The sequence below is a fragment of the Herpailurus yagouaroundi genome, unplaced genomic scaffold (genome assembly GCF_014898765.1).
Source record: "Herpailurus yagouaroundi ecotype Mexico unplaced genomic scaffold, PumYag 187, whole genome shotgun sequence".
NCBI classification, from domain to species: Eukaryota; Metazoa; Chordata; class Mammalia; order Carnivora; family Felidae; genus Herpailurus; species Herpailurus yagouaroundi.
Genome location: NW_024412418.1, coordinates 11,946,315 through 11,959,658, shown reverse-complemented (window position 1 = coordinate 11,959,658; position 13,344 = coordinate 11,946,315). Strand labels below are relative to the sequence as shown.

At 37.5% G+C, this 13,344-nt stretch overlaps 1 protein-coding gene across 4 annotated transcripts in view; it reads right to left on the bottom strand.

Annotated features, from left to right (window-relative positions):
- Positions 1 to 13,344, bottom strand: part of LRRC4C (leucine rich repeat containing 4C) — a 1,211,302-nt gene that overhangs the window by 939,042 nt on the left and 258,916 nt on the right. For 3 of the 4 annotated variants that reach the window (XM_040495407.1, XM_040495403.1, XM_040495404.1), the window contains exon 2: positions 12,108 to 12,290. The exons of the other annotated variant lie outside the window; for it this stretch is intronic. The gene's annotated coding sequence lies outside the window, so the exon portion shown is untranslated. The remainder of the gene's footprint in view (positions 1 to 12,107; positions 12,291 to 13,344) is intronic. 4 annotated transcript variants of the gene reach the window in all.

Sequence of the window (13,344 nt, the reverse complement as noted above, 5' to 3'; positions counted from 1 at the left end):
AAGATCAGGATTTATTCCAAAAATGATACAAAGCAAATGAACATACTGAAAAAGGCAGTGCCATGGTTTAATTTATAGGTTCAATTATTTAGACTGTGGCATGGCGATTGAGTTGTAAAGGAGTAAGAATGGAACCTTGTACACCAATTGTGAGGCCACTGCAATCCTAAAGGTGATAGGTAATAGTGGCTTACACTTGGACATCAGCTAAGGAAGCTCATCCCACTTAAGCATTACACCAAATATTCAAAGGAGAGCTATGTCTTCCCCATCTCAGAGATGAGTTAACAAAGGCTACTAGCGATTGCTGCCTAAAATTACTCAGCTTCTATGTGATAGAGTCAAGACTCAAACTCAGATCAGTATGGCTCAAAAATGAATTTCCTTTCCTGTAGACTTTGGACTTGTGCCTCTTTAGCAGTTCTTGCAAAAGAACCTTAAAATAGCCTTCAGAGATCCCGAATACTTAGTGATGCTTGCTATGAACGAGCAGTGTTCTAAGTGTTTTCTATGCATTGGCAAATTAAAAAAATTTTTTAATGTTCATTTATTTTTGAGACAGAGAGAGACAGAGCATGAACAGGAGAGGGTCAGAGAGGGAGACACAGAATCTGAAACAGGCTCCAGGCTCTGTGCTGTCAGCACAGAGCCCGGGACACGGGGCTCAAACTTACAGAGTGTGAGATCATGACCTGAGCCAAAGTCAGATGGTTAACCAACTGAGCCACCCAGGCGCCCCTATGCATTGGCAAATTTAATTTCCACAAGAATTCTGTGAAGTTCATGCTATTCTTTTCCTCTTTTTACAGATGAGTAAGTAATTTGAGTCTTAAAGCTGTTAAACTAGTACATGTCAAAGGCAAAACTTCAAACCAGGCAGGTTAGCTCTGTTGCCATGCATTTAACCACTAAGCAATTTAAGAATAATCCTTCTCTGCTGGCCAGTGTTTCTACACTCAAGTGGTATACTTTAAACATACCCGGGAAAATAGCCACCATTAACCTCCTTCCAAACTCCAATTAGGATAAGGATTTACACAAAACATAGAAAAGCTTTTTGTGGCAATTTCATGAAAATGCTAAAGATTAGACAGGCAGGGCTTCCCACACACCTCAGATGAGAATATGGGAGTATGTCGGAAAGAAAGTGAACAAAAGATTTGTCTTTTAACCATTCTGAGGTCTCAGAATCAACATTTCTACCAGGTCTGCTTTTTCTAATATACATGTAGGAGACAGATTGAAATGCCAAACTAAACTGTTCAGTGTTTTAGAAAATGTGGTTTCTCATAGGCAGCCTCAATTCAAGACACATTTGTCTGATATCTTCTGCAAATTTTCAACAAGTTGGGTTTGTGGATTCTTAAAATTAATCACAGAAAAATCTCATATTCCAACAGAATGGGAGTGACCTAAAAAGGGCTGCCTTCATTCTCTGCTAGGGCTCTAACAGCATCCTCACAAAGCTCAAAAATCAACTTGAATAGCTAGAACTTTACTCTGAGTTTTCCCTAGTTACCTTCACTGTGACCTTAACCACTTGCTTTAGAATTACTCTGCTATCTCCATTTACCCCTTAATTGCCCCAGGTCTCATCACTTAGATATGTAAAATTTAGCTAATTTAGGCTTTGCAGGGACTCAACCTTGAATAGCTTGCTCCAAAGCTTGAAGATCTTAGTATACCATAGAAGAGAGAAACAAAATAGACATTTTAGGTTTTTACCCATCTAATTTCTTTAACTAATGCTGATAATAGCTAGTTAATAACAGTTAGTTAACTAATAATACTGATGGACAATATTTGAGACTTTGCATGTGTAATCTTATTTAATCTCATAACAAAGGAGGATTGTATTTTCATTCTTATTTTTCTTACGAATGTTAAGGCCATGTAATCAGAGCCCGAGGTATCTGATTCTACACAGTGGTTTGTTACCTTGTACTTATACTCCTAACTATACTATAGTACAGAGTATAAATGTATACATTCTGAAGTATTACATAATATAGGATATAGATTAAAATAAGGACAACATACAGTATATATTCCTAAACATATTGTAATATGCTTACAATGCCAGTCCAAATCCCTTTCCATTTCCCCAGACTGACAACGTGCTCTGCAATGTGGATCGGGCCAATAGGGCCTAAACAACTTAGTCTCAGGTTTTCAATCTGATATGCAAATTCATAATCACACTGGGAGCTTTTGAAAAGTGCTGATTATGCCCTTTCCTGGCCTGGAAAATTCTGATTTAATTGTTCTGATCTAAGGCCTGGGCATCAGTTTTTTAAAATTCCTCTGGTGGTTATAAACATCTGGGGGTACAATATAACCGTTCTGAGCAGTAACACTACCTGCACAGACTAAATGGTCTCCCCAAAATTCATACATTACAGCTCTAATCTGCAATATGACTGTGTTTGGAGATAGAAACTTAACTTAAGGAGATATTTAAGGTTAAAAGAGGTCAAAAGATCCTATCCTGATCTGATAGAATTGGTGAATTTTTTTTTTAATTTTTTTTTCAACGTTTATTTACTTTTGGGACAGAGAGAGACAGAGCATGAATGGGGGAGGGACGGAGAGAGAGGGAGACACAGAATCGGAAACAGGCTCCAGGCTCTGAGCCATCAGCCCAGAGTCTGACGCGGGGCTCGAACTCACGGACCGCGAGATCGTGACCTGGCTGAAGTCGGACGCTTAACCGACTGCGCCACCCAGGCGCCCCTGGATTGGTGAATTTTTAAGAAGAGAAAGGGACACCAGCAGCAGGTGCGAGGAAAAACCATGTGAGGACACAGCAAGAAGGTGGCCACTGCAAGCCAAAGAGAAAGGTGTCACCAAACTCAACCCTGGCACCTCGGCCTTAGACTTGGACTTCCCAGCTTCCAGAATGGTGAGAAAATATATTTGTTCCCTAGCTTCCCAGTCTAGGGGATTGTGTTACAGCGGTGGGAGCAGACTAACACAAGTGAGTGCTGCGGGCTGGTAAAGAGGCCAGCACCTGCATGTGAATAGAAAGGTGCTGGGGCCCTGAGCTGGTGGCATCCAACCCCCTTGCCCTTATGGAAGCCAGCCTAGGAATGGAGTGAATAGAGTGGGAAATAACTTCAAAGACTGGAAAGGACCTGAGCCTCACAGTTTATCATCTGTTTACTGTTCAGTGACAGGAACGAGCAGTATTTAGAAAAGACAAGGAATCGAACTCTTAAGATTGAGGCTTCCAGTCTTCTTTCTTTCTCCACCGCAGGGTAAAGACAGACCATGCTCTCTTCCCTCTCTATCATCCCCTAGTGTAAGCTATTGAGTCCTCACATCTCTCCAGTTACTATGATGCCAAACTACTCTTTACCTTTGTGTTTGTTTACTTTAAGGTATAACCAATGTGTGTGTAGGAGGGTGGCGGGGGAGAGTAAAGGAGGGTTATAACTGGTCCTGTACCAGGAACAATTTTGAACATTTGAAGATAAAGCATAGTCTGTTTTTGCACAGCAAAGTTTTCTAATCAAGATTATTTATGATCTTGGGCTTTTCCAGTGTCTTGACTAGAGAACGAATTGCAACTTTTTAAAAAACATAGGTGGATCAAATAAAATGTGAAGTTGACTGCAATACAAGAAAATTAATCAAGGTCTGAGAAACAATGATGATTCACTTTTCACAACAAAATCTAAAGCTGAATATCTTCACAATGTCATGACAGTGTTTAAAACACGTGGTCTAAAGTAAAAATGTAAGCTCTAAAATCTGTTGCACTGAATTGAAAATCTGCTAAGAACAAGCCTTCTGCCTGGGACCTTTAGCTTTCTTCTCTGGTGAAACGGAAATAATAAAGCTTACCTCCTATGATTTCTGGAGAAGTGAGTGTATTAACATTCTAGAATCTTCTCACATAGTGCTAGAAAAGGGGCTTCATAAGTCTTATTTGATTTTCTTACTTCCTTTCCTAATTCTTACTTCAATACATTGGGTCACTAAAAAGTTAAAATCACTCTGATTCTCAGTTTCCATACACTGTAAACTGTGTTGCATGGTGACAGATTGTAGCTGTATGTGTGGTGAGCATAGCATCGCATATATAGTTGTTGAATTACTATGTTGTACACCTAAAACTAATATAACATCATGTGTCAATTATACTCAAATTAAAAAAAAATAGGGGAAAAATATTTGCATAGGATTATGACAGGATATGTGTTAATTCCTCCATAAAATGGTTAACATATCAAGTCCTATGATAACATTTGTTTATACTAAGTTAAAGTATGTAGGGATTTGGGCATTAATCCCCAACTGGGATCTTTTCTCATACAAACATCTCCCTTTTGTAAATAGCTGTGAAGCTGAAGAAATGAAAACTGACAGAGAAAGTGTTAGCCCACTCATTTTAATTTAGTTTAAGCATCCATCACTAACCAACAGGTCACATGACTATCTATGTCTTCTCCCTGAATCTTTTCTGCCATGTAGTGAATGTGTCACAAACTACAAAGGTTTAGTGCTACAAATTTGGAGTGATCACATTACTTCTTTGAATGGCAAAGTTGCTGTCTCTCAGTTACACCAGATGAAATCATAACAGACTTTGCCTGGTAGGGTTGATACATCCATGCATGTTACAACAGGAAAGTACAGGATGGATACACACTTCTGTACATACACTTGGTACCCTTCGCATTTCTCTTCTCTTTGAATTACTCAAGTGTTCTCCCAACAGCCTTAATGAAACTAGACATAAACTGAATTACATTCTTTTAAAACTGGAACAATCACACATCAACTTGCATTAAGTCCCTTCCCCGAGATCTAACTGGTGCACAGAGAACTGTGAAAGCACATTTTGATCTCCATTTGCTACTCTCATTTGTTTATTCTGGAATCAATTTGATTTGATCTCATTATAATATCCTTAAATGTACTAAATCTTGCATTAGTAAAAAGACACATGAAGCTTTTACACTAACCTGTTGTCCTATTCTCCATCCAGAGCTGTCAGTTTGTGGTCTACTAGTCTGTGAATGACCTGCCTGCTGCATTTAGTTAGATGAAGCCTTTAAATCTGTTTTCAATAAGGAAATAAATGGACCTCCTCACTTTCCTCCAAATGAGCAGTATATGAAGGACATCTTCAATCACTGTTGGCCGTGGGATTATAGGTGTCTAGTCCTATAATGAGTTATAATGACAGCAGTGACCCAGGTAAGAAGGCAAGAAGCTCCAGATTACCAGGCTGCCAGTTGGTAATTACTTCCTGGAGTATACATCCAGGTCCTAAAAGATTGACCACTATACCAGGTATGTATCAATGACCACAAAAACTTTGCTGGTTCTCAATAAAAATGAAAAAAAAAAAATCTCACACTAGTGAATGGTTGGCAATCACCAATAATTTAAACAACAACAAGAATATTTAAGTAAATTGTGGTTCGTGTAGTTAAAAGATATTCTGAAGTTATTAAAAATATAAATGCTTCTAAAGAATATTTAACATGAAAAGCTTATGATGATAAATTGGTAGTGTCATGACTTCCCCATTCATTATCACCATTCCCAGTTTCTATCTTCTATTAATGAATGTGTTACTTTTTCTATATGATCTTTATTAAGATGTAAATCCCATACCAGAAAGTTGCTCATTCCAAGTGTATATTTCACCCCTCTCTTGCATTTTTTTGTTCCTTGGGGGGGAGTATATAATTCAGTGGTTTTTGTATATTCACAAAGTTATGGAATGATCGCCAATATCTAATTTAAATTACAACATTTCATCACTTCAAAAAACATTTTTTAATGTTTATTTTTGAGACAGAGTGTGAGTAGGGGAAAGGCAAAGAGAGAGAGAGAGAGAGAGAGACAGAATCCAAAGCTGGCTTCAGGCTATGAACTGTCAGCACAGAGCCTGATGGGGGGCTGGAACTCACGAACCATGAGAACATGACCTGAGCTGAAGATCAGACACTTAACTGACTGAGCCACCCAGGCACGCTCATTCTATCACTTCAGAAAGAAATCCTATATCCATTAGCAATCACCGCTCACTGGCTCTTGTCCAGGGGTTAGATATCAGTAATCTACTTTTCATTTCAATGGATTTGCCAGATTGGGACATGCCACGTAAAAGGAGTAATATAATACATAGCCATCTGTGTTTACCCTCTTCCACTGCCCATTATGTATTCATGATTCACACATGTCGAACTATGTATCAGTACATCATTCCTTTTTAGGGGCAAATGACTTTCTATTGTGTGATGTACCATATTTTGTTTATTTATTCATTAGTTGATATACACTTGGGCTGCTTCCACTGTAGGGCTATTATGAATAGTTACTATGAGCATTTATGTACAACTTTTTGTGTTCATGTATGTTCAATTCTGTTGGGTATATACCTATGAGTAGAATTTCTAGATCATATAGTAACTATGTCTAACATTTTGAGGAACTATAAAATTACTTTATAAAAGCTATACTATTTCAGTCCAATCATGTCATTGAAAAAAAGCAAAACACAAACAAAAAAAAAAAAACTCTTACACAAAATGACCTTAGACTACTTAATTTTGGCATTTAATAACTATGGGGGCTACAGATTTTTTTTTTTTGCCTTTTTAAAAAACAAAGTTCTCAGCTATAGTATTGCCGTCTTATTACAGCAAGATTTAGGCCTTGCAATTCTTCATTCAAAAAGATTATTTCTACTTATTGCTACTATGAATTTAAGCAAAACTGGGGACCAGAGAGAGAATTAAAACGTTACAGGGAATTTAGGACACAGAGAAAATAGAGTAGGAAAGGTAGATAAGTAAAATACCCAGTAAGCAATCAACATTAACTTTGCATTTTTATGTCAAGGAGAAAAAAATGACATTGAGATAAACAACTTTGAGATCAGTGAATGGAAATCAGTAAACTCCCACATTAGGAGGTTAAAAATAGGCTTTGGGATAAAAATGATATTTTTCCCTTTACAGACATTCTTCGTGCAAATAGAGGTAGGTAGAAATTGAAAACAAATTTCACTAAATGCCAGTGCTTCTAACAGCCCAGCGTGTGAAAACCCAGCTGCTCTTTTCTGCTTCATACATTAGCAGGAATAATGGCAAAGACGATGACTTCCTTATTTGCTGACAGTTGTGTTGATGATGCAGGAGGCAAAATAGCATTTCTCTTCTGGGCAATGTTAATTATGGAGTGCTGACAGGAGTTCAAAAATAAATCCCAATCCTTCCAGTCAATGCCCCACATCAATATAATATGAAAAACGTGTAACCCACTGACAAGAATGAGGGAAAGGTACATTCTGCCTACTGACACTTCTTTTTCAATAAATAAAAAGATTCACAGTAGATTTAAAAACTATTAAGAATAATAGGTTATGTAAGAATAGCAATTTAGAGATCTATTATCTACCTATTTTTATATTTATATTGCTCATTTGGTTCTTTGAAGCAGAAAGAAAATGTACCCTTACGCTCTCTTTTTCAGATGATAATCCCGAGGGTCTGAGAAATTAAGTCACATAGGAAATAACTGGAAGAATGAGGATTTTATTCCAGGCTTCTGTCTCTTCATCCAATACTAAAACTTTTCTGTCTTCCAGACCAAATTTTTGAGCACAGTCCAGCAATTTTAAAGTTATTTATATGGATAATGAGTCAGATTATTTTTTTTTTAAGTTGGGCCATATGATGAATTGTGTGTAACTACACCACATAGTTATTTAGGTCAGCACATTTCCTGTTAGAAATATACTAATGAGGGGTGCCTGGGTGGCTCAGTCGGTTGAGTGTCCGACTTCAGCTCAGGTCATGATCTCATGGTTCATGGGTTCAAGCCCCGCGTCTGGCTCTGTGCTGACAGCTCAGAGCCTGGATACTGCTTCGGACTCCGTGTCTCCCTCTCTCTCTGACACTCCCCTGCTCTCACTCTGTCTCTCTCTCTCAAAAATACATAACATTAAAAAAATAAAAGAAATATATTAATGATGCTAACGTACAATATTTAGAACACTTGAATTTTATTGCCAAGGTACCTGCTGTCAAAAGTACAAGGGGAATTTAATAAATTTTTATTAACCTCTACTATAGTTTTTTTTTTCTTAATTTTTTTAATCTTTATTTATTTTTGAGAGAGAGACAGCATGTGAGCAGGGGAGGAGCAGAGAGACAAGGAGACACAGAATCCGAAGCAGGCTCCAGGCTCTGAGCTGTCAGCACAGAGCCTGACACGGGGCTCGAACTCACAAACGGTGAGATCACGAACTGTGAGATCATGACCCAAGCCAAGGTCGGATGCTCAACCGACTAAGCCACCCAGGCGCCCCCTCTACTATAGTTTTTAAAGCAGCACTTTAAGTATTATGATCCTCATTTCTTTTCTTATTCTTTTTTTGAGGCAAGAAACTAATAGTTATGAAAGTTAAGGCAACTTACCCCTTACCCCATGTCAAATAACCAGCAAAATAAATGTTTATATACTGAATGTAACTTTTTGTGACCTCAAAGCCCTACTCATTGATAACGCTAGCCTGAGAAAATGTAGTTCTGTTTTACAAAAGTACTTTTCCTTTGAGCCTGTAATTTCACATCTAGAACTGTATTCTAAGAAGAGAATGAAGGGCATATACTATGATTTTGCTAAAATGATATTTATATCAATGTTGTTTACAGTTGTAGAAGTATCCTAATAAGGGCTCAATTAAATTGTGTTCTATCCACATCATGAGACAGTATGCAACCGCTGAGAATGTTGAAATAGAAAGTTACTTATTAGAAAAACAGTATTACAATGTATACTCTTCCTGGTAAACTCTGCTTAACTTGTAAAATTCAACTAGGTATTACATCTTTGGTGGAGGGTCTTCACCATTTCTCATTCCAAATAAAACTAGGTTGCCTCTTCTGTGTTCCAGTAAGTCTACATATATGGATATGATAGTATGCTTAGTTACTTGGGGATCTGCCTCCCCTTGTAGGCTATGATTTCCTCAAAGTCAGAGAATGAACTTTAGCCACTTTGATTACCACAATCATAGCTAATTCACCGGTTCATAATTAATATGAGGTATTCAATAAACATCCACTAAAAGAATAAGTGAATAATTCTTTACCACTGTGTTCAACCTATTTCATATTAAGGATCACATAGAAAATAAGACTTCTTTGACTTACTAGGGAGAACCGTCATGCTTGTTCACAATGGGAGGAGAAAGATCTTGAGGTTTAGTTGCCCTTGACCTTACCTTACTGTCTGAAAGCAGAAAGGAATTTATGACCTCAGCACATGTGTAACCCACTCACTGTATGCCATGGTCTTATGATGTACTAATTTCAATGGTCTGGCAATAAACTGAAACAATGTGGGTTTTTAATGTGATATCTAGACATTTCTATAGGATACATTAAAAGTCTTTATCAAATATATCTTTCAAAGTTATCTTTAATTTTCTGTAGATTTTATTTTGTGTAAATACCTATTTTAAGAATAGAGTCCATTAGCATGTTTTGCAAAAAAAAAAAAAAAAAAAAAAGCCACTAGATCTAAAAGGTTTAAAATTCACTGAAAGGTGCTACCCTGTTTTGAGTATATTACTCTGACTACAAATCATCTTAATTTTAAATGTGTGCTTCATTTGTTAAGTCAAGATTTCTGTTTTTGTTTCCACTTTGAGACTGGGGTGATCTGACTTTAACAAAGCCCACTAAAATGTAGTTAATGAGGGTATTTGTTCATTATTCTTTTCTTGAGACATTATAGTACAGCAGAAATGCTTCTAACAAGACTACGGAAATTCCCCTGGGAAGGAGAAAAGAAGGTTGCTATTTGGAGTTCACTGGGGATGAAGATCTGTTTCACCCTGGGCATCTCTATAGTCAGTATTTTCACATTACCTAAAGAAAAGTCAGAGAGAGGGTCATCGGGAAGAAAGTCAAATGGATAAGGGCCAGGAAAAGGAAAAAAAAAAAAAAAAAAAGAACACTGGAGCAAATTTACAAAAATCAAAATCAGAAGACTGCCTTCAACTACTCCTCAAGAAATCTTCACACCTTCTTGACGTTCCGTTGGATATATGCGTGCTTCAACAGAAAGGGGTAGCCGTGTTCACAACCACTACGTTTTCATAGCCTGAAGGAGTTTCTATTTATTTGTCATAGTACTGTTGGCCAGAACCGTCACACCCTGTGGCTTAATATTCTGTCTATAGCCTTAGACTGGAAATGTTGACAGGGGAAAATAACAGATTATTATCTTACTTTGCTCATTCCATACTCTGATGAGTTGGGATTACATGCAGAGCTATGAAATTAGGGATTTATCTCATCCCTTCCTATTGAACATGTTTTTTTTTTTTTTTTCCTTCTTTTTGTTTCTTCTGTGCAGGGGAAGAAGTTATACAGACACAACAATGGATGATCTCCTGAGATGAGTATACTTTTCATATCATAAACCATCCCCCCCCCCACATATCTACCTGTCTATATATACATACTTCTATAAATCTGGAAGAATGTATAATCACAGCATTTAAAAAAATTATCTTGGAAATATTGGACCTTCCCATTGAAAACCAAATGGTTTGGATGTGGCAAATAAGAGAAGACGATCACCTTTTCCATCTCATTATATTCACACATAAAGAATTTGTGGTATGATAATCTTTCCCTTCACTTCTGTCTTAATAAATATACATAACTAAAAGCAATACCTTCATATTCCAAGAAAATTCAATGATTCAATTCAAATTCAATTCAAATGATTCAATAATTAATTTTCATAGCAAAAGAGTCTTCCTTACTTTCCTTATTCAAATAATAAATATTCATGGAGTGACAACTTTGCTCTAACTAGTATCTATGTATGGGGTATATACAGCAATTAGCAAAACAGATCACAGCTCTGACTTCAAGAACCTCTTATTTGAAGTAAAGATGTTTTCAGTATTAAATTACTGACAATTTCTCTGATCTCAAGACATTTTATATTTATAAATTTTATAAATGTATAAAGTTGAACTGAGGAATACTGGAAAGAATGAACTTAGATATTGAGACATACACAAATAATATTCCATGTCACAAATAACCCTGTAACCACATAAATGACACAGATACAAGTTCTAAATATTATTAACTCTAGTTCAAAATCTCCTAAACCTACCCACACCCAGCACAGAAATCACAAACTCTGTATTTGGGCTCATCATCCCCTCAATGGAACCCTACCTCTTAGGAATTTCCCTGTCCTCATCCATCCTCATTCAAATCCCACGGGATAAGCCTATCAATTCCATCGTCAACAACATGTCCTCTTTAAGTAACTCATAGCCAAATTAAATCTCACATGCTAATGAACCATAAAGTACCATAATGGTAAGTTATAAGGTCTAACCATAGGTGAATACTACATAAATCTTTCAAATTGTCCACTGGAAACGGGTGACAAAAGACATACAGCAGGAAAAGCATGTATGTACACTATGATGCTACTTGAAATACTCATACAGATAGTTCTATCAAGTTTTTACTGCACATTATTTAATGCTGGGGACACTCTGGTATCAGACGAAAGTACTTGAATAAAAGTCCCACCATTTAATGGTTAGGTCATAGCCAAGGATTAATTTTCCTGACCTGGATACCCAGTACGCTGGCTTCTCAGAGAGTCATTTGCCACTCCCCCTCCTATTAAAGAGTGAGATCATTTGGAAATCAAACCCCAGAAGATATGGAAACTGTTTACAAATGAGTACTTCAGACAGACATTCTGCTAAAATGATCAGAGCTGAAGTTCAAGAATTTCCAACCCTATACAACTATAAACACAAAGGTTGGGGTATGGAGTGTGATCACAATATGGGATAGGATGGTGAACTCTCCATTATAAATGTTAAGGTAGAAGATCAGGATGGGAAGCTAAAATTCTGCTACATCATGAAACTGCAACCATAAAGTTTGGACCTCAGCTCCAAACTGTCCTAGAGGAAGGGCTGATATTTCTCCAACCATGCAGCTTTGAGCCCCACAACTGAAGCCTGGGATGCCTCCCCAGTCTGATGTCTGGTGCTCAATGGTGCAACTGCCATTGAGAAGATTGCTCACCTGCACCTGTTCTCTGTAAGTTTTCCCCTCAGTGACAGTCTGTTCCCGACGTCTGTGTGTGCTTTCGGCTCATTCACTTGTGATTACCCGGTATTAGATGATTTTGGACAAGTTAATTCTCTGTGAATCTCAGTATCCTCTTCATCAAATACGGATAATGATAGTAAACACTTCATTTGGTTTCTGTGAGGATTAAATGAGATAATCTATGTCAAGTGTTTATCACCGCACCCGCACATGGTGAACATCCCAAAATGCTAACTATTATTAAAATTTAGGATTTAATTCCAGGGGATTTTTAGCACAAATAAGGAGATCATATAACATCTTAAAAGGAACTAAAAAATAAACTTGAGGGCTTTCATTAAGAGACATAGAGAGCCCTTGTTCTATAATCAGTGACTCTGTTGCCAATATGATAGGGATTATTTGATGACTGAGTTAAGTTTGGGTTTCAGGTCGGAGAAATTTATCATGAAGAAGAGACAAAGCAGACTTCAGCTTAGTCTCTAGATGCCTTTCAAAAAGGAGGAAAGAGAGGTGGTGTGAAGGAGAGATAGCCCAGTGCCTATATTTCTTCCTACACAATTACTCATTTATTTATTCATTAATCTATTCATTATCTCCTCATTCAAAAGTTACCCCTTATAAGACACTGTACTAAGCACCATGGAGAAATAAAAAGACAAATCAGGCCAATGTTGAGAAGAACTGGCTTGGCCAAAACTTACGCCTTGCGCTGCCAGTCTCCCAAAGGAGGATCTGGTCTCCTGAAAAGCATGTGGAAATCAGCTCCAGTAAAATGCTTAAGCAATCAATTCTGGTAAGATGCCAAGGTAGTAGATTCAGCAACGGTCAAATGGGTCAAAGAGCTGGAACTCTAAGTCTTACCCGGCAGGCAGCACACTGATCCTGTTGGAGAAGAGGCTTATGTTCTCACAACTATGGCTGCACAATTGGCAGCACGGGACTTGGAGCTAAGACACTTGATGGATACCAGCTCTTAATCGTGCCAAGGGAGGGGCTACTCTTTCCTAATCTGTTTCTTAAAAGCCTCCTGGAGTCTAGCGCTTACATTTGCTAGAACCTTGTGTGCTGCCCCCAAAATACAGTGGGAAATTGGAGGGCAAAGACACCCACCACTGTGAATGTTTCCAATGTTCTTTTATCAATCCCAGTGTGTGAGCTTCTGGTGTTTTTTCCTGGTTTGATCAACACACTTGTTGTTCTTAAGAAG